Below are 27221 nucleotides of genomic sequence, written 5' to 3' on the forward strand. Positions count from 1 at the left end.
TTTTACCTCTAACCCTACATTTCCCATGGCTAACTCACCTAACGTCTACATCCCTGGTCCCACTATGGGCAATTATATGGGGAAATCAGGGTTTTTCTGGGATATGAACCCGAGACCTGTCACATACTAGTTGACCAGAAACTCTGAAGTGAGAATCATATCCCCTAGACCAATGAGCCAGTGACTAATTGTGCTGAGGACATAAGGAATCTGAAAGGGGATATAGATTGGTTGAGTGATTGGGCAAAGACCTGGCAGAGAGAGTCTAACGTAGGAATGTGTGAGAAAAGGTGAATGAAATTTTGGCCTTTATTAGGTGGGAAATTGAGATTAAAAATGGGGAAGTCTTGTTACAACTGTGCAGGGTGTTGTTGAGGCTGTACCTGGAATATTGTATGTAATTTTCACACCGTATTTAAGACAAGATGTACAGGCATTGGATGCTGTTCAAAAGAAATTCATGGGGCTGATGCCTGAAATGAAGGGGTTGACTTATCAGGAATGGCTAAACAGGCCTGGCCTTTATTCATTTCAGTGCTTTTCCAACGCCACATGTTTTGACTTTATTCATTACAGTTTAAAAGAGTTAGCAGTGATCTTAATGAGACATATAAGATTCTGAAGGGGTTTGGTAGGGCAGATGTTGAGAAGATGTTTCCATAGTGAGGCAATCTTGGATGGGGGGACATGATTGGATGGTAAGGAGACACTGATTTAAAACTGAGATGTGAAGGAACTTCCTTTCCCAATGGGTAGTGAATGACCAGAATTCTCTACTGCAGCGAGTTGGGAAGGCAAGATCACTGAAAACATTTGAAGAGATTTTTGAAACCTCAGCGACTTGATGGTTTTGCTGGGCTGGCACTAAAGAGGAGTTGAGGCCTCGTGCAGATTAGCTATGATTTTGTTGAGGGTCAGAGTAGGCTGGAGCGGCTGAATGGTCTCCTCCTGCTCCCACTTCTTATATTCTTAGATTTTGGGACATGGCCAATTATTTCAAGCCCTTGCAATGTTTTTGTTGTATCTGCGGCAGACCCATCATACTGGTGTGAGAGTGAAGCAATTGGCTACTGTACTGTAACATGTCCAGCCACTTTGACCGGGGATTGCTGACAGACCATGCCAAGCTTCCCGGCTTTGTGGCTGCGGTAAACAGCAAGAGCACTGTGATTTGCTGTACGGCTTTAAGCTCTGGCTGAGGTGGCAAAGCTCAAAAAGGGAAGGCAAGACAGGGGTGCTTTCAGCATCCAATTTGACACAAGGTGAGCGGGCGCTAAGAGAGTAAGCAAGGAGCACCAAGGTGCAGCCAAGTTCAATGTAAAGGCTGGTGCACTCAGAAGTGCAACATTAAAGTGTAGAACAACATGGGAATGGATTAGTGATGTGCCATGGAGCTGTGGTGAAGCTGGTACAATTGCAACATCCAAGGATTGTGAGGAGGTGGGGGGTGTGGGTACACACAGTCTCTGACCATAGAGTGTGCCCTCAGCTGTTGGTAACTGCTGTCCGAGACAGAGGACCCTAGGAACAAGCAGTCAGCTGAAATTGCCAGATACATGCTCTGATTTTCATGTCAGGGAATGTCGCTGTCTAGTTTCTAACCATTGGTGAGAAAATGGGAAACTATGTATCAATGAGATGAGAATAAGTAATAACGATGTGCTAATGCACGCAAATGATCGATAAAAGACCTCTCACCGCTCAGTAACGAAACTCTAATCTCACTGTTCAAACTTGTTGGAGATCCGAGTTTTGTTCCCTTCGTGGAAAATCTCGATTCTGCCAGTCTTACCTCATTTTCCCAACTGCCTCAGCTGAGCGTATGTCATTCAGGCACTGGGAATTCTGCCCAGTGAGTTCAAGTGGTTTAGAGACAAAGCCTCAATTGCTCAATGTGTGGCTGTAAATGTGGCACAAATGGGGGAGAGAGAGAGAGAGAGAGATACATACTTTCATCACTGAGGCAATCTGAAATTTCTCTTGGGTAAAATTAACATTAATGATTACTGGAAAATAGAGAAATGTTCAGAACAAAATGAACTGCAAAAAATTAGCCCAGGATAGCTTCTTCTTGAGCGTTTTGTGTCAATATCTTCTTATTAAAATAAAATCATTTTTTTTCTTCTTTCTCCTGATGGAAGATATTCTTTCCTCCTTACCATTCCAGTTTAGATGAGCCTTGGTTAAGTTTTCTTTTATTAATTCATGGAATATGGATGTGGCTAACTACACTCTCACCTCTGGAATTCAGCTCTTTTGTTCAAGTTTGAACCAATGCTGTAATGAGGTCAGGAGCTGAGTGGCTCTGGCAGAACCCAAACTAGGTGTCACTGAGCAGGTTATAGCTGAGCAGGTGCTGCTTGATAGCACTGTCAATGACACTTTCCATCACTTTGATGATGGTCAAGAGTAGACTGATACGGAGATAACTGGCCGGGTTGGATTTAGAACATAGAATATTACAGCGCAGTGCAGGCCCTTCAGCCCTCGATGTTGCGCCAACCTGTCATACTAATCTGAAGCCCATCTAACCTACACTATTCCATGTACGTCCATATGCTTGTCCAATGATGACTTAAATGTATTTAAATTTGGCCTGCTTTTGTGCACAGGAATTGCAACTTATTTTCCACATAGAGTCATAGAGTTACAGAGATGTACAGCACGGAAGTAGACTCTTTTGTTCAACTCATCCTTGCCAACCAGAAATCCTAAACTAATCCAATTCCATTTGGTCATATCCATCTAAACATGTCCTATTCATATACCCATCTAGATGCCTCTTAAATGTTGTAATTGTACTCACCTCCACCAATTCCTCTGGCAGCTCATCCCATACATGCACCACCCTCTTCGTGATAACGTTGCCCCTAAGGTCCCTTTTAAATCTCCCCTCCCCCCTCACCTTAAACTTATGGTTCAGTAGAGGCCAGTTTTGTAGCTATTCTGGAACAGCTTGTCTCGGTGAGGAGCAAGTTTGGGAGCACACATGTTCAGTACAATTGCTGGAATGTTGTTAAGGCTCATAGCCTTTCCAGTATCCATTGTCTTCAATTGTTTTTGATATCACTTGGAGTGAATCAAAGACTGGACCTGTGACACTGTGGATCTCTGGAGGAGCCCAAGATTGATCATTCAGTCAGCACTTCTGGTTGAAGATTATTACAAATACTTCAGCCTTATCTTTTGCACTGATGTACTGGGCTCATCCATCATTGAGGATGGGGATATTTGTGGAATCTCTTCCTCCAGTGAGTTGTTTCAGTGTCCACCATTGAATGTGGTGTGACTGCAGAGCTTAGATCTGATCCACTAGTTGTGGAATCACTAAGCTTTATCTATCACTTGCTGCTTACGCTGTTTTACATGCAATTTGCCTTGCTTTGTGGTGTCACCAGGTTGATGCCTCACTTTTTGGTATACTTAGTGCTGCTGCTGGTATGCCCTCCTGCCCACTTCATTGAATCAAGGTTGGCCCATTACTTGATGGTAATGGTTGAATGGGGGATATGGCAGGCCATAAGATTGCAGATTGTGTTAGAGTATGATTCAGCTGCTGCTGATGACCCAAAGTACCTCATGGATGACCATTTTATTGTTGAAGTGCTTCTGATTGAGCATGGAGACAGGACCACACAACACGATGGAGAGTATCTTTAGTACAAAGATGTGATTTCATCTCCACATGGTCACACTTATAGATACATTGCAGCTGTGGCAGGCAGATTGGTAAAGGTAAGGTCAAGTATGCTTTTCCTTTTTGTTGGTTCCCTCACCCCCCTGCTGCAGATCCAGACCAGCAGCAATGCCCTTTAGGATTGATCAGCTCAATCAGTGCTGCTACTCTTGTTGATGTATATTGAAGAACCTTACTTATATATATTTAATCTCTTTCAACTGCAATTAATGGTGAGCCTGTGATAGCCATCCAGCACTTGTGACTGCAATTACTTAAATATGAAAATGATCCTATTATTTGCACCATTCGAACTAACATGGACAACTTATAAAACATTAATGTCTGATATATCATTCTTGCTGTACAATGGTTTTTGCTGCAATTTCCACATAATATTACCATCAAAAATTGGAAATGAATATATTAATTCTATTGTGCAATTGATTATCTTCAGTAATAGAACTTAAATACTCAAATTATACTAATTTCCATCTTTGATTACATGAACATAACATCACAAGTCATTACCAAAACCTAAAGTGATGTAACGAAAGGACAAATGCAAAATTTTAAAATAAACATCAATGCGATCTTAAATATTAATGCAGATAGGGAAACAGTCTAATGAACAGTTCTCTTAAACATTTATGCATTTGCATTTTTCTGGTCACAGTAATGTGCACCCTCCATCCGCTCTGCAATAGACCAATGAACAGCAAGGAAATATATGGAATGCTATGTCCTTTGCTAGTCAGAATGTGTCATTTTAAGCTGGCACTTACAAGAATTATCGGTCTGCATTGCCAAATCCCACAAATAAGTAATCGACCAATTGTGCAAATCAGATGCAGAAAAAGCATCCACAATATGGTACACATTATTATTCAACAAAGTACAAGCAAGTTTTATCACACTTACTTCACTGAATGTAGCTTTCAGTAAATTTATTTTAAGAATCAATAAATCAAATTAATTTCAATAAATTTACATCACCATCAAAAAGAAAACCTATCTACTGTTTTCAAGCAAGAAATGTAAAGCTGTGGCTGATATTAAAGAACTTTTAAAATGGTGACATCAATATATTTCATCAATATTGTGAAATTTTATACACAAATTCTAGTGAGGAAGACCAACTTACATGATAGGGCGAAAAGAGAAAAATATGACTGATTGCTTATTACACTCATATGATTTCAGTCTGAAGACTCATTATCCGGTTTCTGCCAGCTACTGTAACCTGATTAATAATGCTTTCTTTAATCATCAGTAGAGATTCCTGCTGCTTGCAGTCATAAGTATGAGGAGAAGGATAGAATCATCACTGTAGTCACATGGATATAAAATAAGTACGAGCTCAGTCAGCGTGAGCGTGAAGGGTATTGTAGAAGAACCTGCTGTTAAGGAACAGTTCGCCCTAAACATTACATTACTGTAGGATTTCCATCCCTCCAATCCCCTTTAACCAAAGTAAAAGAGAGGCAAGTTCAGAGGAGAGGAGACAGAGCATTCTGAGAGGAAGGTCGGCAGCGAGAGTAAAAGTGGGTAAAGGAGCACAAGCCTAAACAATTTCTGGAAACTTGTTGGTGAGTAACAGGTTAGCTTTGGGAAATTGTTGTAGGGTGGTTGATTAAATTAAAAGTGAGAGAAATGGCTCTTGAAATTGCTAAAGAGGTTCTGGGATTTGAAGATGATTCTCAAATTTTCCAAAAAAATTTAGAAGGAAAGAAAAAGGCCATACCTTTAGAATTAGCAAATAAGTTAGATTTGGGTTTTACCAAGGACAAAAGTAAAGCTGAAAGTATAAAGGGATTCCTCAAATACTTAGGTGTATCAGAGAAACAGGCCAGTGCAGTCGAGGTAGAAAAACTTAAATTACAAATTAGGAAAATGGAGTTCAAAGATAAACAAAGGGAACAAGAAAGAGAAAGAAAGAGAGAAGAGAGAGAAAGAGATGAAAAAGAGGGAGAAAAGGTTGTTAGCTGAGCAAAGAGAGAGAAGAAAGGGAGAGACAGAGAGAGAATTTAAATGTAAGAAGTTGCGACTTAGTGGGCAAAATCAAGTTAACAGGATGGAGATTAAAAGTGAAGGTAGTAATATATACAAATATGTCAAAACTCTGCCATATTTTGATGAGAAAGATGTTGATGCCTTCTTTATTTAATGTGAAAAATTGGCAAGGCAGATGAGTGATCCGAGGATTTATGGGTAATGCCATTTCAGACTAAACTGATAGGCAGAGCTGGTGAGGTATTTGCCATGCTGTCAGATGAGGGGTCAAGTGATTATGAAGAGGTCAAGCATGCTATTTTAAGTGCTTATGAATTGGTACCATAAGCATAGAGACAGCAGTTCAGAAACATAAAGAAGAAACCAGGTCAGACTTATATTGAGTTCAAAAGAATTAAACCAGTCATTTTGATACATGGGTATGTACTTTAAAAATAGATAAGACCTTCGAGGCTCTCTGAGAGATTATTCTGTGGGAAGAGTTTTAAAATTCCTGTACAAGAAGGACAGGTTGCACCTAAATTTGAAGGGGACTAATATACTGGCAGGGAGATTCGCTACAGCTGCTTAGGAGGATTTAAACTAGTAAGTGGGGGGAAGGGAGACCCATGGAGATAGTGAGGAAAGAGATCGATCTTCAGTTGAGAACAGAAGCGAGTCAAACAGTCAGGGCAGGCAGTGACAAGGTAGGACTAATAAATTAAACTGTATTTATTTCAATGCAAGGGGCCTAACAGGGAAGGCAGATGAACTCAGGGCTTGATTAGGAACATGGGACTGGGATATCATAGCAATTACACAAACATGGCTCAGGGATGGACAGGACTGGCAGCTTAATGTTCCAGGATACAAATGTTACAGAAAGGATAGAAAGGGAGGCAAAAGAAGAGGGGGAGTGGTGTTTTTGATAAGGGATAGCATTACGGCTGTACTGAAGAAGGATATTCTCGGAAATACATCCAGGGAAGTTAATTGGGTGGAACTGAGAAATAAGAAAGGGATGATCACCTTATTGGATTGTATTATAGACCCCCTAATAGTCAGAGGGAAATTGAGAAACAAATGAGTAAGGAGATCTCAGCTTATCTGTAAGAATAATAGGGTGGTTATGGTAGGAGATTTTACATTTCCAAATAGACTGGGACTGCCATAGTTTAAATGGAGAGGAATTTCTTAAGTGTGTACAAGAAAATTTTCTGATTCAGTATGTGGATGTATCTTCGAGAGAAGGTGCAAAACTTGATCTACTCTTGGGAAGTAAGGCAGGGCAGGTGACTGAGGTGTCAGTGGGGGAGCACTTTGGGGCCAGTGACAATAATTCTATTAGTTTTAAAGTAGTGATGGAAAAGGCTAGACCAGATCTGAAAGTTGAAGTTCTAAATTGGAGATATGCCAATTTTAACGGTATTAGGCAAGAACTTTCAAAAGCTGATTGGGGACAGATGTTCGAAAGTAAAGGGACAGCTGGAAAGTGGAAAGCCTTCAGAAATGAGATAATGAGAATCCAGAGAAAGTATATTCCTGTTAGGGTGAAAGGAAAGGTTGGTAGGTATAGGGAATGCTGGTTGACTAAAGAAATTGAGGGTTTGGTTAAGAAAAAGAAGGAAGCATATGTCAGGTATAGATAAGATAGATCGAGTGAATCATTAAGAGTATAAAGAAAGTAGGAGTATATTTAAGAGGGAAATCAGGAGGGCAAAAAGTGGACAATGATAGCTTTGGCAAATAGAATTAAGGAAATCCAAAGGGTTTTTACAAACACATTAAGGACAAAAGGGTAACTAGGGAGAGAATAGGGCCCCTCAAAGATCAGCAAGGCGGCCTTTGTGTTGAGCCGCAGAAAATGGGAGAGATACTAAACGAGTATTTTGCATCAGTATTTACTGTGGAAAAGGATATGGAAGATAGAGAATGTAGGGAAATAGATGGTGACATCTTGAAAGCTGTGTTGAAAAATGTGGTGCTGGAAAAACACAGCAGGCCAGGCAGCATCCGAGGAGCAGGAGAATCGACGTTTCGGGCATAAACCTACCTCTGACATTTCCTTTATACCTTCCTCCTAATATCTTCAAACTATGACTCCCTGCCCTGGGGCAGATCAATCCCGCCCTGGGGAAAAGTCTCTGGCTATTGACTCTATCTATTCCTCTCATTATTTTGTACAGCTCTATCAGGTCTCCTCTCTTCCTCCTTCTCTCCAGAGAGAAAAATCCGAGCCTATTCAACCTTTCTTCATAAGACAAGCCCTCCAGTCCTTCTTTGCACCTTCTCCAAAGCCTCTGTATCTTTCCTATAGTAGGGCGACCAGAACTGGACACAATATTCCAAGTGTGGTCTCACCAGGGACTTGTTGAGCTGTAGCAAAACCTCACGGCTCTTAAACTCTATCCCCCTGTTAATGAAAGTCAAAACATCATATGCTTTCTCAACAATTCTATCCTCTTGGGTGGCAACTTGAGGGATCTATGTACTTGCACACCCAGATCCCTCTGTTCCTCCATACTGCCAGGAATCCTGTCTTTAATCCTATATTCAGCATTTGAGTTCGACCTTTCAAAATGCATCACTTCACATTTATCCAGGTTGAACTCTATCTGCCATTTCTCAGCCCAGCTCTGCATTCTGTCTATGTCACGCTACAGCCTGCAGTAGCCCTCTATACCATCGATGACACCTCCAACCTTAGTGTCATCTGCAAATTTACTAACCCACCCCTCAACCTCCTCATCCAAGTCATTTATAAAAACTACAAACAGCAGAGGCCCAAGTACAGAGCCTTGCGGGACCTCACTCAACACTGACCTCCAGGCAGAATACTTTCCATCTACAACCATTCTCTGCCTTCTGTCAGCCAGCCAATTCTGAATCCAGATAGCCAAATATCCCTGTATCCCATACTTCCTGACTTTATGAATGAGCCTACCATGGGGAACCCTATCAAATGCCTTGCTGAAATCCAAATACACCACATCCATTGCTCGACCGTCGTAGACCTGCCTTGATGCCTCCTCAAAGAACTCAATAAGATTTGTGAGGCATGACCTGCCCCTCACAAAGCCATGCTGACTGCCTTTAATCACACTATGCTTTGTCAAATAGTCATAAATCCTATCCCCCAGAATTCTTTCCAAAACTTTGCTGACCACAGACATAAGACTGACTGGTCTGTAATTGCCAGGGATTTCCCTATTACCCTTCTTGAAAAGAGGAACAACATTCGCCTCCTTCCAATCTTCTGGTACAACTCTCGTGGAGAGTGAGGAGGCAAATATTCTCGCCAGCGGCTTAGCAACCTCCTTTCTCACTTCCCAGAGCAGCCTAGGATCAATCTTAATGTTTTCCAAAATTTCTAGCACATCAACTTCATCAATCTTGATCCAGTCAAGATTATATCCCAGCCCCTCTAAGTTTTTATTTATAACAAGTTCCCTTTCCTTGGTGAAAACCAAAGCATAAAACTCATCCAGGGCATCCCCTATCTGCTCAGATTCCATGCACAAGTTCCCTCCGTTACCCCTGACCGGTCCTACCTTCTCCCTGATCATTCTCTTATTCCTCACGTATGAGTAAAATGCTTTTGGGTTCTCCCTAATCCTTCTTGCCAAGCCTTTTTTGTGCCCCCACCTGGCTCTCCTCAGTTCATTTCTGAGCTCCTTTCTAGCAAGCCCGTAATCCTCTAAAGCTATGCTAGATCCTTGCTTCGTCCACCTTACATAAGCTGCCTTCTTCCTTTTGACGAGAGGTTCCTCTGTTCTCATCATCCAATGTTCCTTAATCTTACCTCTTCTTACCTGCCTCAGAGGAACAAATTTGTACATCACTCGCGACAACTGCTCCTTAAATAGTCTCCATATGTGGGTGGCACGGTGGCACAGTGGTTAGCACTGCTGCCTCACAGCGCCAGAGACCCGGGTTCAATTCCCACCTCAGGCGACTGACTGTGTGGAGTTTGCACGTTCTCCCCGTGTCTGCGTGGGTTTCCTCCGGGTGCTCCGGTTTCCTCCCACAGTCCAAAAATGTGCAGCTCAGGTGAATTGGCCATGCTAAATTGCCCTTAGTGTTAGGTAAGGGGTAAATGTAGGGGTATGGGTGGTTCTGCGCTTCGGCGGGTCGGTGTGGACTTGTTGGGCCGAAGGGTCTGTTTCCACACTGTAATGTAATCTAATCAATGTAATCTAATCAATATGTCTGCTGTGCCCTTTCTGTGGAACAATTACTCCCAGCCTATATTTCCCAACTCCTGTCTGATAGCATCTACTTCCCAACTCCTGTCTGATAGCGTCAGACTGGCTGGGGCTGTTTTCCCTGGAGTGTTGGAGATTGAGGGGTGACCTTATAGAGGTTTATAAAATCATGAGAGGCATGGAAAAGATAAATAGACGAAGTCTTTTCTCTGGGGTGGGGGAATCCAGAACTAGAGGCCATCGGTTTTGGGTGAGAGGGGAAAGATATAAAAGGGATCTAAGGGGCAACATTTTCACGCAGAGGGTGGTGCGTGTATGGAATGAGATGCTAGAGGAAGTGGTGGAGGCTGTACAGTTACAACGCTTAAAAGGCATCTGGTTGGATATATGAATAGGCAGGGTTTAGAGATAGATGGGCTGAGTGCTGGCAAATGGCACTAGATTATGTTCGGATATCTGGTCGGCACGCACAAGTTGGACTGAAGGGTCTGTTTCTGTGCTGTACATCTCTATGACTCTAAGTGTCTCCAGCTGCAGCTCCTGGAAGCCGAAGTTTCGGAGTTGGAGTGGCATCTGGGAACACTGTGGAGCATTTGTGAGGCAGAGAAGTGCCATGGATTGAATGTATAGAGAGGTAGTCACACCGCAGACTCATACTTTACAGAGAGGAAGGGAATGGGTGATCACCAGGCAGACCAGGAGGGTTAAGCAGGCTTAATCTCCTGCGGCTATTCCTCTGCAAAAATAGATATATACTGTTTTGAATACTGTTGAGGGGAATGGCCTCTCAGGGGATAACAGCAGCAGCCCAATTCATGGCACTCTGGTTCGCTCTGCTGCAGAAGGAGGGAGCGATAGGGAAAGCAATGCTATCGTTACAGTGGATCCAATCGTAAGGGGAATACATAGGCATTACTGTGGCTGCAAATGAGAGTCCAGGTTGGTGCATTGCCTCCCTGGTGCTAGAGCCCCGGATATCTTGGAGCTGTTGCAGGATATTCTGGAGGGGACAGCGAACAGCCAACGGTGATGGTCCTCATTCATCCTAACCATGAAGGTAAAAAAAGGAATGCGGCCCTTAAAGCAGAATATAGAGAACTAGGAAGATGTAGGACCTCAAACGTAGTTATCTCATGATTACTACCCATGCCACAAGCTGGTCAGAGTAGAAATAGCAGCATAAATAGGATGAACATGCGGCTGAGAAGGTGGTGTGAGGGGGAGGGTTTCAGATTCACGGGGCATTGGAACCAGTTTAGGGGGAGGTGCGGCCTGTACAAACTGAATAACACCTGGGCAGGACCGGGACTGATGTTCTTGGAGGGGAGTACTTGGTAGAGTGGTTGGGGATGGTTTAAACCAGCATGGCAGAGAGATGGGAACCAGAGGAGTAGGGTAGTAAATGCAGAAATTGATGGAGAGGCAGAAACCAAGGCAAACGCTATTAAGTGCAGGGAAATGCTGCTGATAAGTGGTCTCTGAAATGCATGTGTTTCAATGTGACAAGTATAATAGGAAAGGTAGATGAACTTAGAGCTTTGGTTAGTACTTGGAAATATGACATTATTTCAATTATGGAGACTTGACTCAAACAGGGACAGGATTGGCAGCTGAATGTCACAGGGTAGTTGCATTACTGGTAAAGAAGTAGCTCACAGCTGTATTGAGGGAGGATTGATCAGAGGACTCATGTAGTGAGGGTAGAACTCAGGAATAAGAAAGATGAAATCACAATGCTTGAGGTACGTTGCAAGCTTCCCAACAGCCAGCGGAAGATAGAGGACAGACTATGTCGACAGATTTTGGAAAGATGTTAAAACAGCAGGGTTGTTGTGGTGGGTGATTTTAACTTCCCCAACATTGACTGGGACTCACTACATGTTAGGAGGTTGGATGGGGCAGAATTTGTAAGGACCATTCAGGAGGGGTTCTTGACACAGTATGTAAACAGTCTTGGGAAATGAGGCTGGCCAGGCAAGTGAAGTTTCTTTGGGGGAGCATTTCGGGAGTAGTGACCATAATACAATGAGTTTTAAGATACTCATGGATGGGGATAACATCAGTGCTCGGGTGAAGGTGTTAAATTGGGGGAAGGCAAACTACAACAATATTAGGCAGGAATGGAGAATGTTGATTGGAGATGGCATTTTGATGGTAAATCTACATCAGGCATGTGGAAGTACTTCAAACAGCAGTTGATAAGAGTTCAGGAGCGGGATGTTCCTGCAAGAATGAAGGATAGGTGTGGCAAGTTATGTGAGCCCTGGATAACCTTGTGACCTTGGTGAAAAAGAAAAAGGAAGCATACATAAGGTCGAGGAGGATGGGAACTGACGAATCCCTTCAAGTATATAAGGAATGTAGGAAATAACTTAAACAAGGAATTAGAAGGGCTGAAAGGGGTCACAAAAAGTCATTAACAAACAGGATTAAGGAAAATCCCAAGGCTTTTTATACACACATAAAAGGCAAGAAGAAAGCCATGGAAAAGATTGGCCCACTCAAGGACAAAGGAGGGAATCTACATGTGGAGCTAGAAAAGGCAGGTGAAGTCCTAAACGAATACTTTGTGTCAGTATTCACTAAAGAGAAGGAATTGGTGAAGGATGATCTCAGGGAAGGGAGTGTCAAATTTCTAAGCCAAGCTGCTATTAAAAAAGAAGAGGTGTTGTGGTTCGTACAAAATATTAAGGTAGATAAGATCCTGATGGGATCTACCCAAGAATATTGAGTGAAGAAACAGAACAAATTGCTGGAGCATTGACAGACATCTTTGGATTCTCTTTGGCCACAGGTGAGATCTCAGAGAACTGGAGAATAGCCAATGTTGTCATATTGTTTAAGACAGGTAGCAGAGATAATCTAGGAAATTACAGGCTTGTGAGTCTCACGTCAGTGGTAGGGAAATTATTGGAAAAGATTCTCAGGGACAGGATCTATACACATTTAGAAGCAAATGGATTTATTAGTGATAGACAGCATGGCTTTGTGCAGGGCAGGTTGTGCATCACAAACTTGGTTTTATGAGGAAGTGAGAAAGACGATTGATGAGGTTGATGTTGTCTATATGGACTTCAGTAAAGCCTTTGACAAGATCCCACATGGCAGATTGGTACAGAAGGTGAAGTCACATGGTATCAGGGTGAGCTGGCAAGATGGATACAGAACTGGCTTAGTCATAGGAGACAGAGGGTAGTAGTGGAAGTTTGCATTTTGAAATGGAGGGCTGGGACTAGTGGTGTTCCACAAGGACCAGTGCTGGGGCCTCTGCTGTTCATGATCTACATAAATTATTTGGAGGAATATGTAGCTGATCTAATTACTACACAGTGAGGAGGATTATCAGAGGATACAGCAGGATATAGATCAGTTGGAGACATAGGCAGAAAAATGGCAGGTGTATTTTAATCCTGATAAATGTGAGGTGATGCGTTTTGAAAGGTCAAGTACAGGTGAAAATCATACCATGAATTGCCGAACCCTTAGGAGTATTGATATACAGAGGGATCTGGGTGTGCCGATCCACAGATCACTGAAGGTAACAGCGCAGGCAGATAAGATAGTATATAAGGCTTATGTCATGCTTGCCTTCATTGGTAGGGATATTGAGCATAAGGATAGACAGGTTATGCTGCAGCTTTATGTAACTTTAGTTAGGCTACACTTGGAATTTTGCATACAGTTCTGGTCATCATACTACCAGAAGGATGTGGAGGTTTTGGAGAGAGTACAAAAAAGGTTTATCAGGATGTTGCCTGGTATGGGGGAATTTTAGCTATGAAGAAAGGCTGGAGAGACTGGGGTTGTTTTCACTGGAATGCAGGAGGCTGAGAGGCGACCTAATAGAAGTTTATAAAATTGTGAATGGCATGGATAGAGTGAAAAGTATGAGGCTTTTTCTGAGTGCGGGTGGGTCAGTTACTGGGAGACACAGGTTCAAGGTGCAAGAAGGGAACTATGAAAGAGATGTGCAAGGCAAAATTTTCACAGCTGGAACGCATTGCCAGAGAAGGTGATGGACGTTGACACAGTAGTAGCATTCAAGAAATATCTGGATGAATACATGAATAGGAAGAGAATAGGATCCTGTAGGTGAAGACAGTTTTGGCATGGAAGGGCAAATGTGTTGGTGCAGTTTTGGAGGGTTAAATGGCCTGTTCCTGTGCTGTATTGTTCTTTGCTCTTTTTCTTTGCTTTCAACAGAGTGGATCAGGAGAAACTACTTCCAAAAGGCAAGTATATTAACCAGAGGATACAGGTATAAGACGATCAGCAACACTTCAAAGAATAAATAATAAAATCATTGATTGTATTGTTGACATTGATGATATGGTATGTTTTGCCAAACCCAGGGAGAACATTTCCACTACTTGACTGAACTACTTAATCAGCTCAAAAAAGCTAATTTGGTTTTATAGCTGGCTGAGTGAATTTGCTAAAGCAAAGGTGGTGTATTTAGGTCACATTGTGGGACAAGGTCAAGGGAACACCCAGAGAAATGCAAGTGCAGGTACACAATCCTTTATTCAAAATCCTTGGGGCCTGCTGTTTTTAGGAATTCAAATTTTTTCCGATTTCGGAATAAGTTACATTTTTACAGTGAAATAAAAAAAATAACCTAACAGCAGACATATGTGTGACTACTAAGAGCAATGAGACACAATTGACACCTGCCAGTGCTGGGCCACGCTGTCACGTCACATTTGAGTGACGTGGTTTAAGTCAGTGTGGAGTTGAGTCACCTATTCACATGCCAAAACAATTTCGGATTTTGGAGCTTTTATAATTTTGGAATTTCGGATCAAGGATTGTGTACCTGTATAATAATTTTGGACTTTGTCATGCTGAGCATAAATAGAAAATTTTGCATTATATTGGCACTGGTGCATTTTATCACAAATTTGTTCAGAATTTCAGCTTTGTCATTGCATTGCAACAAATTTGTTGAAGGCACAAAATTTGAATGGATACCACAGGGTTGAAAACTTGAAAGCTGTGTTGACAACCACAACAGTTTTAGCTGCACCAGATAATGAGAAACCATTCTAAACAGCTGTTGATGCCAGCGATGAGTCTGAGGGCTGTTTAGTGCCAAATGCAATATGTTACTGTTCATGTAACATAACAATAGTGTTAAGATAGTTTTAATAAATAATGAAAATGCCTTAAAGATACATTTTCAATCTTCATTGAAGAAGGTATGATGTAATGTGTGATTACTTAATAATATTCATTTTAGAGTTTGGATTTGATGGGTGTGGTTTGGTTTGTGTCTGAAGGTGTTTAATGATTAATTTGTAAGCATTTGTGTCACCATGGTGATGTCTTTTTTAAAATAACCTGAGAGATATTGCATGGAGGCTAATGAGAATATGTTCACATTGGGAGAGTTTTTAAAAGCAAGCAAAGGCAAATTGTTGCACATTAGATTTTCAATTTAGATGTTCGGAGATTGTATTTTCTTTTGATTAAATTATACAAAATTATGCAACACCTTTCACTGTATGTTCTAATAAGATACGTGTCAATTAATAAATCAAATCAGGTAAATGAGAAACACAAAGCTTGAAGAAAACATTTTTGGGTTTCAGTTTGGGCATGTTTGCTGAAGTCTTATTTGAAGATGGACATTTAAAAAGTTGCTCCCAAGAAAGGGAGATAGTTCAGGACTGTTAAGAAATAGCGTAAGCAGAGTAGTTTAAAAGTTCCAGACCAGAAGTGTTTGGTTAAGACACTGAAACAGTTACTGAAGCTGAGTAAGTTCCAACTCAGTTGTATGAATGCTCAAGGAAAGTGCCATCAGTTTCTTAAGATGGTGAACTGAAGCTGTAGTTGAATTAAACCATATAGATGTAATAGAGAAGGAATTGTCTCTGGTATGAGTATTGTAAAAGATTATTTTTTGGGATTAATGTGATTGTATTTTACCATGTGTTTCAAAATATTTACATTTGTGTTATATGTAAAAGATTTGTTTTATTCTATTTTGATTTCCCTTTCTTATGCCAAATAAACTTCTGTTTTACTGTTAAACCAAATCCACATCATTGTGTGTTTGTGTTTCAATGAAAGTCCACCAGAAAAACCAGAAAAAGAAGTATGATCTATCAAACCATACTTCAGGCTGAGATCTGACTTGTCCAACAATAACAACAGTGGTTAGCACTGTTGCCTCACAGTGCCAGAGACCCGGGTTCAATTCCCGCTTCAGGCGACTGACTGTGTGGAGTTTGCACGTTCTCCCCGTGTCTGCGTGGGTTTCCTCCGGGTGCTCCGGTTTCCTCCCACAGTCCAAAGATGTGCAGGTCAGGTGAATTGGCCATGCTAAATTGCCCGTAGTCTTAGGTAAGGGGTAAATGTAGGGGTATGGGTGGGTTGCGCTTCGGCGGGTCGGTGTGGACTTGTTGGGCCGAAGGGCCTGTTTCCATACTGTAATGTAATGTAATGTAATCTAAAAAACATCAGCTGGGATCATAACAAAAACTGAAAAGGTGAAATTTGTGGGGAAATGTCAAAGGTGTGGAATTAATTGGCTAGCTCCTTCAGATCTCTTCGTCGTTGACAATTAATTGTGCTTCTGTACCTGATCCTTCTTTCTCACACCACCAACATTAGTGCATAGATGCTGGGGAAAGAATGACATTCATTGAAGCTGGAATTAACGACTTCTCTGTGAAACCCACAAAAGGAAGAGAATGAAGATGCAAAGAATTCTACTCAAAATCTCATAGGGGGCTATCAAAAGCTATCCATATCAATATGTTACCCCCTGCACCATAAGTATTTGTTTTCTACAATAAATGCCAATATATCTAAATTCCCTCTGTAAGTCTAAATATCTTGCATCTACTATTACCCAGAGCATGTTAATTCTTCAAAGGACTGAAGTTAATTGGTCAAACATTTACACATTCCCTTTACACAACATTATGCTGACTCTGCCTGATTGCCTTGAAATTTTTGTAAGTGACCAATCTTTAATAATAGCTTCTAACATCTTTCCCATGAAAGATGCTGAGTCAAGTGGCCTGTGAAATAACTCCACAGAGACCAGTATCCTGTCACCACGTCACCCTTTATTTACATGTGGACAGTCCTTGTCACTGATCCTACTCCCTCAGAGTCAGTTCTCTGACACTCCTGTTTAACTTTGTCAGCCAGGTCTCCTTGATTAGACTGGAGTAATAGCCCCAGGAATATTCTGTCAGGTCCAGCTGGCTGACCTCATTCCAATCACCACAGCTTAACGTTTCTCATGTTTTGTCTCCCTCCATAAAGGACTTATATTCCCTACCTTCTAATCAAGTGGATTCTTCCTTGAATCTCAGGAACTTTGAAAAATTAGAAGTTATGCATCAATTATCTCACTAGCAATTTCTTTTAAGACCCAAGGATGAAATCCATAAGGACCTGGTGCATGTCAATATGCAGCTGTCAGTACCATACCTTGCATCATAGTAATATCTTTACTTCCTCCCCCTGTTTCATGTCTGATTTATAACTATTTCTGGAATGCTAGTCATATCCTCGTTTGGCATTTTATTTTCCATTATCAGTCGCCCAGACTCTCATTCTATAGGACCAATATTCATTTTGTTCATTTTTTCCCTCTTAAAATACCTATAGAAATTTTTAGTATCTGTTTTTATATCTCAAGTCAGCTTTCTCTCTTTTGCCAACATTCCCCTCCTTATTAATACTTTAGTGATCCCATGCTGCACTTTGAATTCTGTACAAACTTTGGATCTGTGTTTCCAGATCTCAGGATGGAGCACAGAGTGAGTTTGTGCAGCCAAGAGTCCTGTGCACTGGATTCCACCCATCGCAGGATGAACGAGCCCAATGCAGCTGGGAGTGAGGTCCTGAGGCAGCAGCAGGAACAGGCAGCCAGAGTTAGCAAGAGCAAGTAGTCTCAGGGTGAGTTTGGCACGATCTGGACCTGCGTAAAATGCTGAACGTTTACTTGTTTTTAAGCAAATTTATTCCTAAGATTTTGTACCTAGATACCTTGTAGCTAAGACGTTCAAAGGACTGTAATGTTGAGCTTTCCATTTCTTTATTTTTCTAATTTATTCTTAAGATCCTGTACCTGGGTACATCTGTACCTGAGATGGTGCAGTAAGTGGCAACTTTGTAAACTTTTCATTGCATTCATGTGAGTACATGTGACAATAAACCTAATTCTAATTCAAAGGGCTTTACATTTTTCAGTTGACTACAGATGGTGGCTCATTTTCTTGAATGCCGTCTTTCTTTCTCATTAAAATACTGCCTATCTGTTGTTTGCGTTCTGAAATATTCACTTAAATGTCAGTCATTGCTTCCCTGGTGACTAATCTCTACCTAATTTGACAGTTTACTTTAGTGAGTTCTGTTTTCAGGTCCTCCTTAAATGCACTTATTGAGATTTTAAAATACTGGCCTCTCTCCCCCTTTGTCTCACTACAGGAAACATTGCCTCCCTCCCTTTCCCTGAGATGTAATGGAGAAGGAATTCTCTCTGGTATGAGTACTGTAAAAGATGATTTTTGGGATTAGTGGGATTGTATTTTACCATGTGTTTCAAACTACATGGTATGAATTCCTGAAGTCAACGCAGATACCTGATTGAGTATAGCTAGCATGGATTTTCAAATGGGAAATTGTGTTTGATGAACTTGGAGTATTTGGGGGGAGATTACTAACAACATTAATAAAGAAGAACTGGTAGACATGCTTTATTAGATTTTCAGAAGGCTTTTGATAAAATCCACCAAAGGAGTCGAGTAAAATTAAACAACATGGGATAAGAGGTAAGTTACCAGATTAATGATTGGCTAACAGACAGGAAACAGTGGAAACAAGTGGGTCATTCTCATGTTGGCAGACTGTGATTGGTGGGAATCCACAAGGATCAGTATTTGCGCCCCAGCTGTTCACAATATACATCAATCATTGGATGAGGCAACCAAATATAATACTTTCACATTTGAGGATAATACAAAGCTAAGTGGGAATGTGCATTATGAGGAAAATGTAAAATGACTTCTGGAGGATTTGGACAAGTTTAGTGAATAGGTAAGAAAATAGCCGATTGAATCTAAAGTGAGAAAAGTGGGAGGTTATCCAACTTGGCAGGAGGAACTGAGAAGTTTGAAAAAGTAGATGTACAAAGGAATCTTAGCGTCCTCGTCAATAAATCACTGAAGACTAAAATGCAAATACAGCAAGCTATTAGCAAGGCTAATGGAGTGTTAACCTTTATCTCAAGAGGATTTGAGTACAGCACTAGTCAAGACCCTGGGTGCACAATTTCAACAAAAAAATAAGGGAGATGCCATTTAGAATGGAGGTGAGTAATTTGTGTTTTTTACTTAGAAGGTTGTGAATCTTAGAATTTACTACTCCAGAGGGCTGGGAAAACTCAGTTTTTGATTATTTTTGAAGTAGAGATTAAATGACACTTGATTGTCAATGCTGTAAAGGGTTATGAGATTATGACGGATAAAAGACATTGAAGTGTTTGATCAGCTACAATCGTATTACACAGTGGACCAGGCTCGATTTGCTGAATGTCCTACTCTTAATGTTCATACACTTCCTCTTTCCCTGTAGACACAGAACATCTGCTTCCCACCTCTTCCAACAAGACCTGTGGTATTAAAAATCCTGGAGATTGCCCTTTCTTATAACGCTGCATTCTGCACTACTTCCCTTCCTGCACGGACTCCAGCCACAATGCACCACCCTTTTCACAGGTTCCAGGGTAGTTCTACGCCATACAAACTAACTTGAGCTGAATTTCAAGCCCCCTGCTGATTTGTGCAGTCAATGAGCAGTGGGGTTAGTGCTGACTGCACACAGCATTGCTTCAAATCAGCAGGCATGGCAAAATTGGCTTGCTGCCTGCATCACATTTGGCGGGCCTGCATTATTCACACATCATGTTCCCGGCGCCTGTTTTCTGGGGCTCTCTACTTTTGTACCATCCCCCATATTTTCACACATCTGGACTAATGTTCAGTACAATTGGTGTGAAATGTTTTTTCTGTAAAAGCACCAAAATGTCAGCGATCGGGTGATTTATTTTCTACTTTTGAAATTCAACCCAAGGGGACAAATGAAATTGAGAATGTCTGAAGTATCTGATATTAGCAGTCAGTAGCTGTTAAGGGCTGTTGCTCTTAGGTGCTAAACCCCACCAAAAGGCACAAACTTGTTTATGATTTCTTCCTGTTATGGAATGGTTGCTTGTTTACATGTCTGATCCAAAAGTGTCTCATCACTAAATTATGCTCCAGCATTTATGGCACTTCACACTCTGTCATATCATTCACTTTCCAATCTTATTAAATGATGTTAATAGCCTTTAAAGGATACCTAACCTACTTCAAAATGCAGTTACAAACTGGTCTGCGTGCTAAAATTAAATGTGCAAACCTGATTCTGCCTGTCAATCTTTCAAAAGCTACCCCTTATAATTCAATATTGACCTTAGCAACTTTTCTTGCTTGGATTGAGTTTAATATTCCTGTCAGCATCTACTTGCTGATTATCGAGTTTGCCACTTAGGGTCCTATTAAGATGGTGGGCAAAATAGTCCCAACCCTTTCTAACACACAAAGTAACATTCTGTTCATTTTGCAGACATATTCATTTTACAGCAGGGCCAAAGCAGTTAGAAAGTATAATGATTACAAATATATAAATGTCTTGTGGATTATGTAAAGTCCCATGTTCTCTGGCTTGTGCACACAAAAATGGTGCAAACTATCCTTCTACGGAAGGGAATGTTCACAAAATAGTTTAAAACATGAAGCCATAATATTATTATGCAGTGACAATTGACAAATTCATACCTACAAGGTTTCTCTGTCTGATTAAGCAATAATTCAGAAATCCCCAGACTAGAGAACACAGATTTAAAATGTTAAGCAAGGGATGCCACATGATGGAAGGCGAAACTGTTTTCTGCAGTGAGTGGTCATGACCAGGAACTAACCATTGACAATGATGGTGGATACAGAAATGGAGAAAGGGAATGAGGCTAATGGATATTTCCGCAGGAGCTAATATGGATTTGACAGGCAGAATGGCCTACTTCTGTGCTGTAATAATTCTATCACCTTACATTGGGTCTCCAGTCAAGAATCGCTCTAGACTTCCTGACCTCTTTGCCACTTCTCCTGCTTTCAGATCTTTCTTACACCAAGCTTTGGCCAAGCTTTTATCATCTTCAGTTCTGAAGAAGTCATTATTGGACAAGAAACATTCATTGTTACTGTTTGTACTGATGCCTGACCTGCCGAGCTTTTCCAGTACATGCTGTTTTTATTTTATCTGCTTTGCTGATAAAATAAGCATGTTACCTGGACTGGAAGTGAAGGGGGGAGTTTTGATATTCAAGGTAGTATATAAATTGAATGTTGGTGTTGCAGTATTAGTGGGTGTCGTGCAGCTGGCTGATTTCTGACCTCTATGGCCATGGGCGCTTCCATGATTGGGACTACCTGTATGACAAATTTACTTATATAGAGTCATAGAGTATATTTATTTATAAATCAAATAATCACCTCCTCTTTTACAGAGGATAAAGGGATTAGTCCAGCCCTTAATGTGCGCATGCAAATTAATAAGGGATGCACTCAGACATAGGGAGGGTTCTGCTGTATGTCCTCTGTGATGTTAGTGGCTAGGCTTTAGTTGCATTGGCTTCCTTACAGCACTTTGAGTGTTTGTAGGCCACATGAACTGCACCAGTTCAGGAATGGAACTCAGCACCCTTTATGCATGTGTCTGAATGTAGGCATTGCCAGCAATGCTCACATCCCATGCAAAAGTAGGAAAAATGAAGATATCACTGATTTCCCACCTACGTTGCTGAAATCAGGGTTTCATGAGTGGGAGGAGGCACACTTGCCCCTGAAAGAAAAACTCACTTTGTTAGAACAGTGAGTTCTACTGAACTCAAAATGACGCAGAATGAGATACTAGCATGGGGCAGGTGGAGGTGGTAGGGTGGTGGAGAGAGGGGGCTGTAGTTGCCACTTCAAAACTGAGGCATGAGGAGAAGACAGTGCTTGAAGGAATACCTCACCACTGCAGATAGTGGTATCGCACTGATACTCTTGCAATAACAACAGTCACATTTTATATATACGCAGTTTTTTTCAAATATGGTTAGATGACCCAAAGTGCTTCACAGGAGCATTATAAAACAAAATATGGCAGAACCACAAAAGGAAATGTTTGGAATAATGAAGAAAGGAGTGCTACTCTGGATGATTCACATTATATTGTGAAGCAGAAATGTCAGAGACTGGCAGGATATGTGTTTCACCTGCCTGAGTGTTATGAGAATGGATACAGCAGAGAAGGAGTCAGGGCTGGTCAAAGAAGACCTGGTGAATCACATTTATGGAGGAGCTTCCAACAATGGAATCCCAGTTCGGCTGGAGTAACAGGTAGAGTCATCGAGGCAAAAGTGAGGACTGCAGATACTGGAGATTACAGTCAAGAGTGTGGTGCTGGAAAGGCACAGTAGGTCAGGCAGCATCCAAGGAGCAGGAAAATTGACGCTTTGAGCAAAAGCCATTCATCACGAATTCCTGAAGGACTTTTGCCTGAAATGTCGATTCTCCTGCTCCTCGGATGCTGCCTAACCCACTGCGCTTTTCCAGCGCCACACTCTTGACGACAGAATCATAGAGGCAAAAGTGAGGACTGCAGATGCTGGAAATCAGAGTCTAGATTAGAGTGGTGCTGGAAAAGCACAGCCGGTCAGGCAGCATCCGAGGAGCAGGAAATTCAACATTTTGGACAAAAGCCCTTCATCAGGACTATAGAGTCATAGAGTCATGCAGCACAGAAACAGACACTTTGGCCCAATTCATCCATGCTCACCAGGTTTTCTAAACTAAACAAGAACAATTTTCTTGTAATTCACCCATATCCCTCTAAACCTATCCCTTCAATGTACTTATCCAAATGTCTCTTAAATGTTGTAATTTTACCTGCCTCTGGCAGCTTGTTCAACATATTATCACCATCTATGTAAAAAAGTCACCCCTCAGGTTCCTTTATATCTTTCCCCTCTCACCTTAAAACCTAGTTTGGTGTCCTCTGCCCTGAGGAAAAGATCTTGGCTATTCACCTTACCTATGCCTCTGATGTTTTTATAAACCTTGATAAGGCAACCCCTCAGCCTCCTACGTCCCAAGGAAATTTGCCCCCAGCCTCTCTAGCCTCAAACACTCTAATCACAGTAACATCCTTGTAAATCTTTATTGCAGCCTTTCCAGTTTAATAACCTTTCCTATTGCTGTTCACTTAAATCATAGGGTGACCAAAATTGTATGCAGTACTCCAATATAGCCGAATATGGGTTCAGTGACAGAGTCCTGAAGCCCACTGTTTGGGACGGAGGATCTAGCTCTAAATGAGTACTTTAAAGAGGCAGCATTGACATTGTAGATTGAAAGGTCAACTGCTGTCCTCTACCATTCAATGATTCAATGGCTCCAGGAGTCTGAGGGCCAATGTTTCTTTCTACCAGTCTCTGCGATCCATATAAAAGATAAAGTACTTTAATTAACATTAAATTAAATGGCTGAATTTATTATTTTTGATCTTCAAAGCACTTTTCCCTCTAAAAAGCTGGCCCTCAGGATAGTTCTTCCAGTAATGCTAATTATGCCATATATTTAAAAATTGGTTTCAAGAAGTCTCATTTGAAAGTTGACATATGCTTCAGATTTACGTAAATTATAGATCAGAAGCTATCCATGAATCTTTCTGGGTTGATTTTCCTTATATTTTGCAAAATCACCTTCTACCTGTGCTCAAAATCATAAATGTTGTTGATTTTCTGCACATGAAACAATACAGGAAAGGAATGAATCCCATGAAAATCAGTTGACTGTTCAACACATTCTTTTCAAACTTCTATATATTCAGGTTTCATTGCACAAATGAACATCTTTGCTGTCCCAACCACAAATGACAATGTCAACAACTCCAAAGAAACCAAAGATTTCACTGCAAAACAAGTCTCTGCTACATTATGCCCATAGGAATAAATTGCTGATAAAACAATAACTAAAGGATAACAGAAATTGAGTGGCCTGAGCACCCCTTTGGTAAGAAGTAATATTCTGTGATTTAAGTGAACAGCATACTTCATATAGAAATTTAATGCTACAAACTGAAATGTGAAAATTCAATGGGGCTTGCTTGTTGTTATGAGTCTACATCTGATTATAACAGCTGTATTGAAAAAAAATTTAAATTACCTTTTACCTAGTTATACTAATTCTGTTGTCACTGCAAAGGTTTTATCAAAAGACTGTATATAATTAATTGCAATTGTTTTTTCTGAATAATCTGCCACAAGTTCACCTTCTTTGTGATAAAAGCACCCGAGCAATTTCGTGTTGAACAATAATGAACCAGGGTTATGTTGTTCCTAGAGATATAGAGGAAATGAGCAGGAAACTAACTACAGAGTGGTAAAGTGGCTCAGTGGTTAGCACTGCTGCCTCACAGTGCCAAGAACCAGGTTCAGTTCCTGCCTTGGGCGACTGTCTGTGTGGAGTTTCCACATTCTCCCTCTGTCTACATGGGTTTCCTCCAGGTGGTCCGGTTTCTTCCCACAATCCAAAGATGTGCGGGTCAGATGAATTGGCCATGCTAAAATTGCCCATAGCATGAGGTGTATTAGTCAGGAGTAAATATAAAGCGGGTGGGTTACTCTTCAGAGGGTTGGTGTGGATTTGTTGGGCTGAAAGAGCCTGTTTCCATACTGTAGGGAATCTAATCTCAAACAAAATTGACCACCTCCAGCTTTAAAAATGGATGGAAATGTTATTGTTTCATTAAATTGAAGGTTGTGTAATATTAGAATATCTAAAGTAGACTGGTCACAAAATGTACTATCAGTTCCCAACCAATTCATTTATCGAATAACTGGCCTGTCACAGTGCTGGCTTGAATTATTTAGCTGAACTAAATTAATGATCCAATTACACCCAGTAGGAATCAGCTTTAATTAAGTAACAACTGCATTGGTGTAAAGACAGAGGACAACTTTATGGTTTTTTCACCTTTAATCTTCTTGATATGGCACAATTAATCTTTTCCATCCTCTCTTTAACTCAAGAAGAAAATTACATCTAAGATTGTTGCACCCGATTTTCCACTGAAGGCACTGGCCCAGATTGCCAGAGACAGATGAACAATCCAAAGTGCCCATTGACCCTGCAGAATGTCCAATGTATTGCCCCAGACAGGAATTGCCAGGGAAGTTTGATATTCCAACAGCAATTCCTCTGTTACTACAAGAGAATTTCCAGCAGCTCTGAGGTAAAACTGAAGACTTTGGATGGTTCTGATGTACTCATCCAGATATGGTTACCCAGGAAACGCTGGATAGAAATGTTGTCAACTAATTCCTGAGTCACTATACAACTGAATTGCCACTATCTCACACTGGCGTCAATTCCCATTCTTGACATTTCTCTTACACTCCCTAACTATCACTCTGACCTCCAGCTATACTGTACCTCTGAAGCCCCAGCTACTCACTCACTCACTCCCCTAATCATCTTCTGATAGCCCAAGTATCCCTCCCCCGAACTCCCCTGACTAGAGCGTAAAAATACAGGTGATGTACTAAAACTAGACAAGGCACTATTGAGACCATATCTGGAATACCACAACCAGTTTTATTCATGGAGTAATGTACTGGCACTGGAGAGAGTCCAGAGAAGGGTCACTCGGCTCATCCCAAGTATGGAGGAATTGCTTTATGAGAAGTTAATTCAAGATTAGAGTGGTGTTGGAAAAGCACAACAGGTCAAGCAGCATCCGAAGAGCAGGAAAATTAATGTTTCGGGCAAAAGCCCTTCATAAGGAATAAGGAAGGGCTTTTACCTGAAACATCGATTTTCCTGCTACTCGAATGCTGCCTGACCTGCTGTGCTTTTCCAGCACCACTCTAATCTTGTCTCTGATCTCCAGCATCTATAGTACCCACTTCCGCCTTATGAGAAGTTGAGCCTGTACTCATTGGAGTTTAAAAGAATGAGAGGCAACCTCATTGAAACATAAGATTCTTAGGGAACTTGACAAAATTGACACAGAAAAGTCATTTTATCTTGTGGGAAAGAGTCCAGTAGGAGAGAACATGATTACAGAATAAGGGTTCACCCATACTCTAGTCAAGCAGAGGTCTGACATAGTGATTTTGATTATAACTAGGAAAAAGTGAGGACTGCAGATGCTGGAGATCAGAGCTGAAAATGTGTTGCTGGAAAAGCGCAGCAGGTCAGGCAGCAATCAATGAGCATGAGAATCGACGTTTCGGGCATGAGCCCTTCTTCAGGAATGATTCCTGAAGAAGGGCTCATGCCCGAAACGTCGATTCTCCTGCTCCTTGGATGCTGCCTGACCTGCTGCACTTTTCCAGCAATACATAATCAAAATCACACCTTATAGATAAAGTCCCAGCATTATCTGGATTATGGACCAGACCAAATACCATCTGGATGCAATTCAATTGGTCAAGGCTCGAAGCAAAACACACGTTATTCTTATATTATAGTTAAAATACAAACAAAATAAATAAAAATTAGAATAACTTGACTCAATTGACTATATAACCATAACAGAATAATATATTATTTAACTACTAAACAACAATTGTTCTAGTATAGTAACGTCCCATGAACAACCCTTGGCAAAGACCAATTCACAAAAACAGATTGTCTCACATGCAATTCTCCAGTCCAAGAGGAAGGAACATTAAGACTCTGACAGAGAGAGAAACTTAAGCATTTTGCTGTCGCAGGGAGAGATGTATAGCAGCTTCCAAACCCCAACATAGTGATTGAGCGTTAAACTAAAATTGTGATTCTGTGGGAGCTTGGCCCCACAGGCTGCTTCTGTTGTTGCAACTTGAAACAAAAATCCCCAAGGCCTCACAAGCTGTTTACTTCCTGGCTCGGAACAGACTGGTCGCTGCCTCTGTCTCAACCTTTCTTTATGAAAAAATCCAGAACAAAATGTATGCCTTAAATACTCCCACAATACCAACAGCTTCCTGTCCCACTGGCAGGACAGACCCAGCAAAGGTGGCGGCACAATGGCATCCAATCAGTAAGGACTTACCCCGAGAGTCCTCAACATCAACTCCAGACTCCATACCGTCTCATGGCATCATGTTAAAAATGGGCAAAGAAACTTGCAGCTAAATATCATATTCGAGCTGATGAATCAGTACTCCTTGCAGTTGAAGGAGACACTGAGTGCTGCTTGTGTGTGTGCCTCTGTGTGTACCATAAAAAGTGGCTCAGAAACACCATTACTGATTG

General features: G+C 41.2%; 1 long non-coding RNA gene across 1 annotated transcript in view; it reads left to right on the forward strand.

Annotated features, from left to right (window-relative positions):
- Positions 1 to 27221, forward strand: part of LOC122557894 — a 69940-nt gene that overhangs the window by 34786 nt on the left and 7933 nt on the right. Inside the window, exon 2 of the long non-coding RNA XR_006313969.1 lies at positions 17632 to 17790. This is a non-coding gene — a long non-coding RNA (uncharacterized LOC122557894). The remainder of the gene's footprint in view (positions 1 to 17631; positions 17791 to 27221) is intronic.

The sequence above is a fragment of the Chiloscyllium plagiosum genome, chromosome 2 (genome assembly GCF_004010195.1).
Source record: "Chiloscyllium plagiosum isolate BGI_BamShark_2017 chromosome 2, ASM401019v2, whole genome shotgun sequence".
NCBI classification, from domain to species: domain Eukaryota; kingdom Metazoa; phylum Chordata; class Chondrichthyes; order Orectolobiformes; family Hemiscylliidae; genus Chiloscyllium; species Chiloscyllium plagiosum.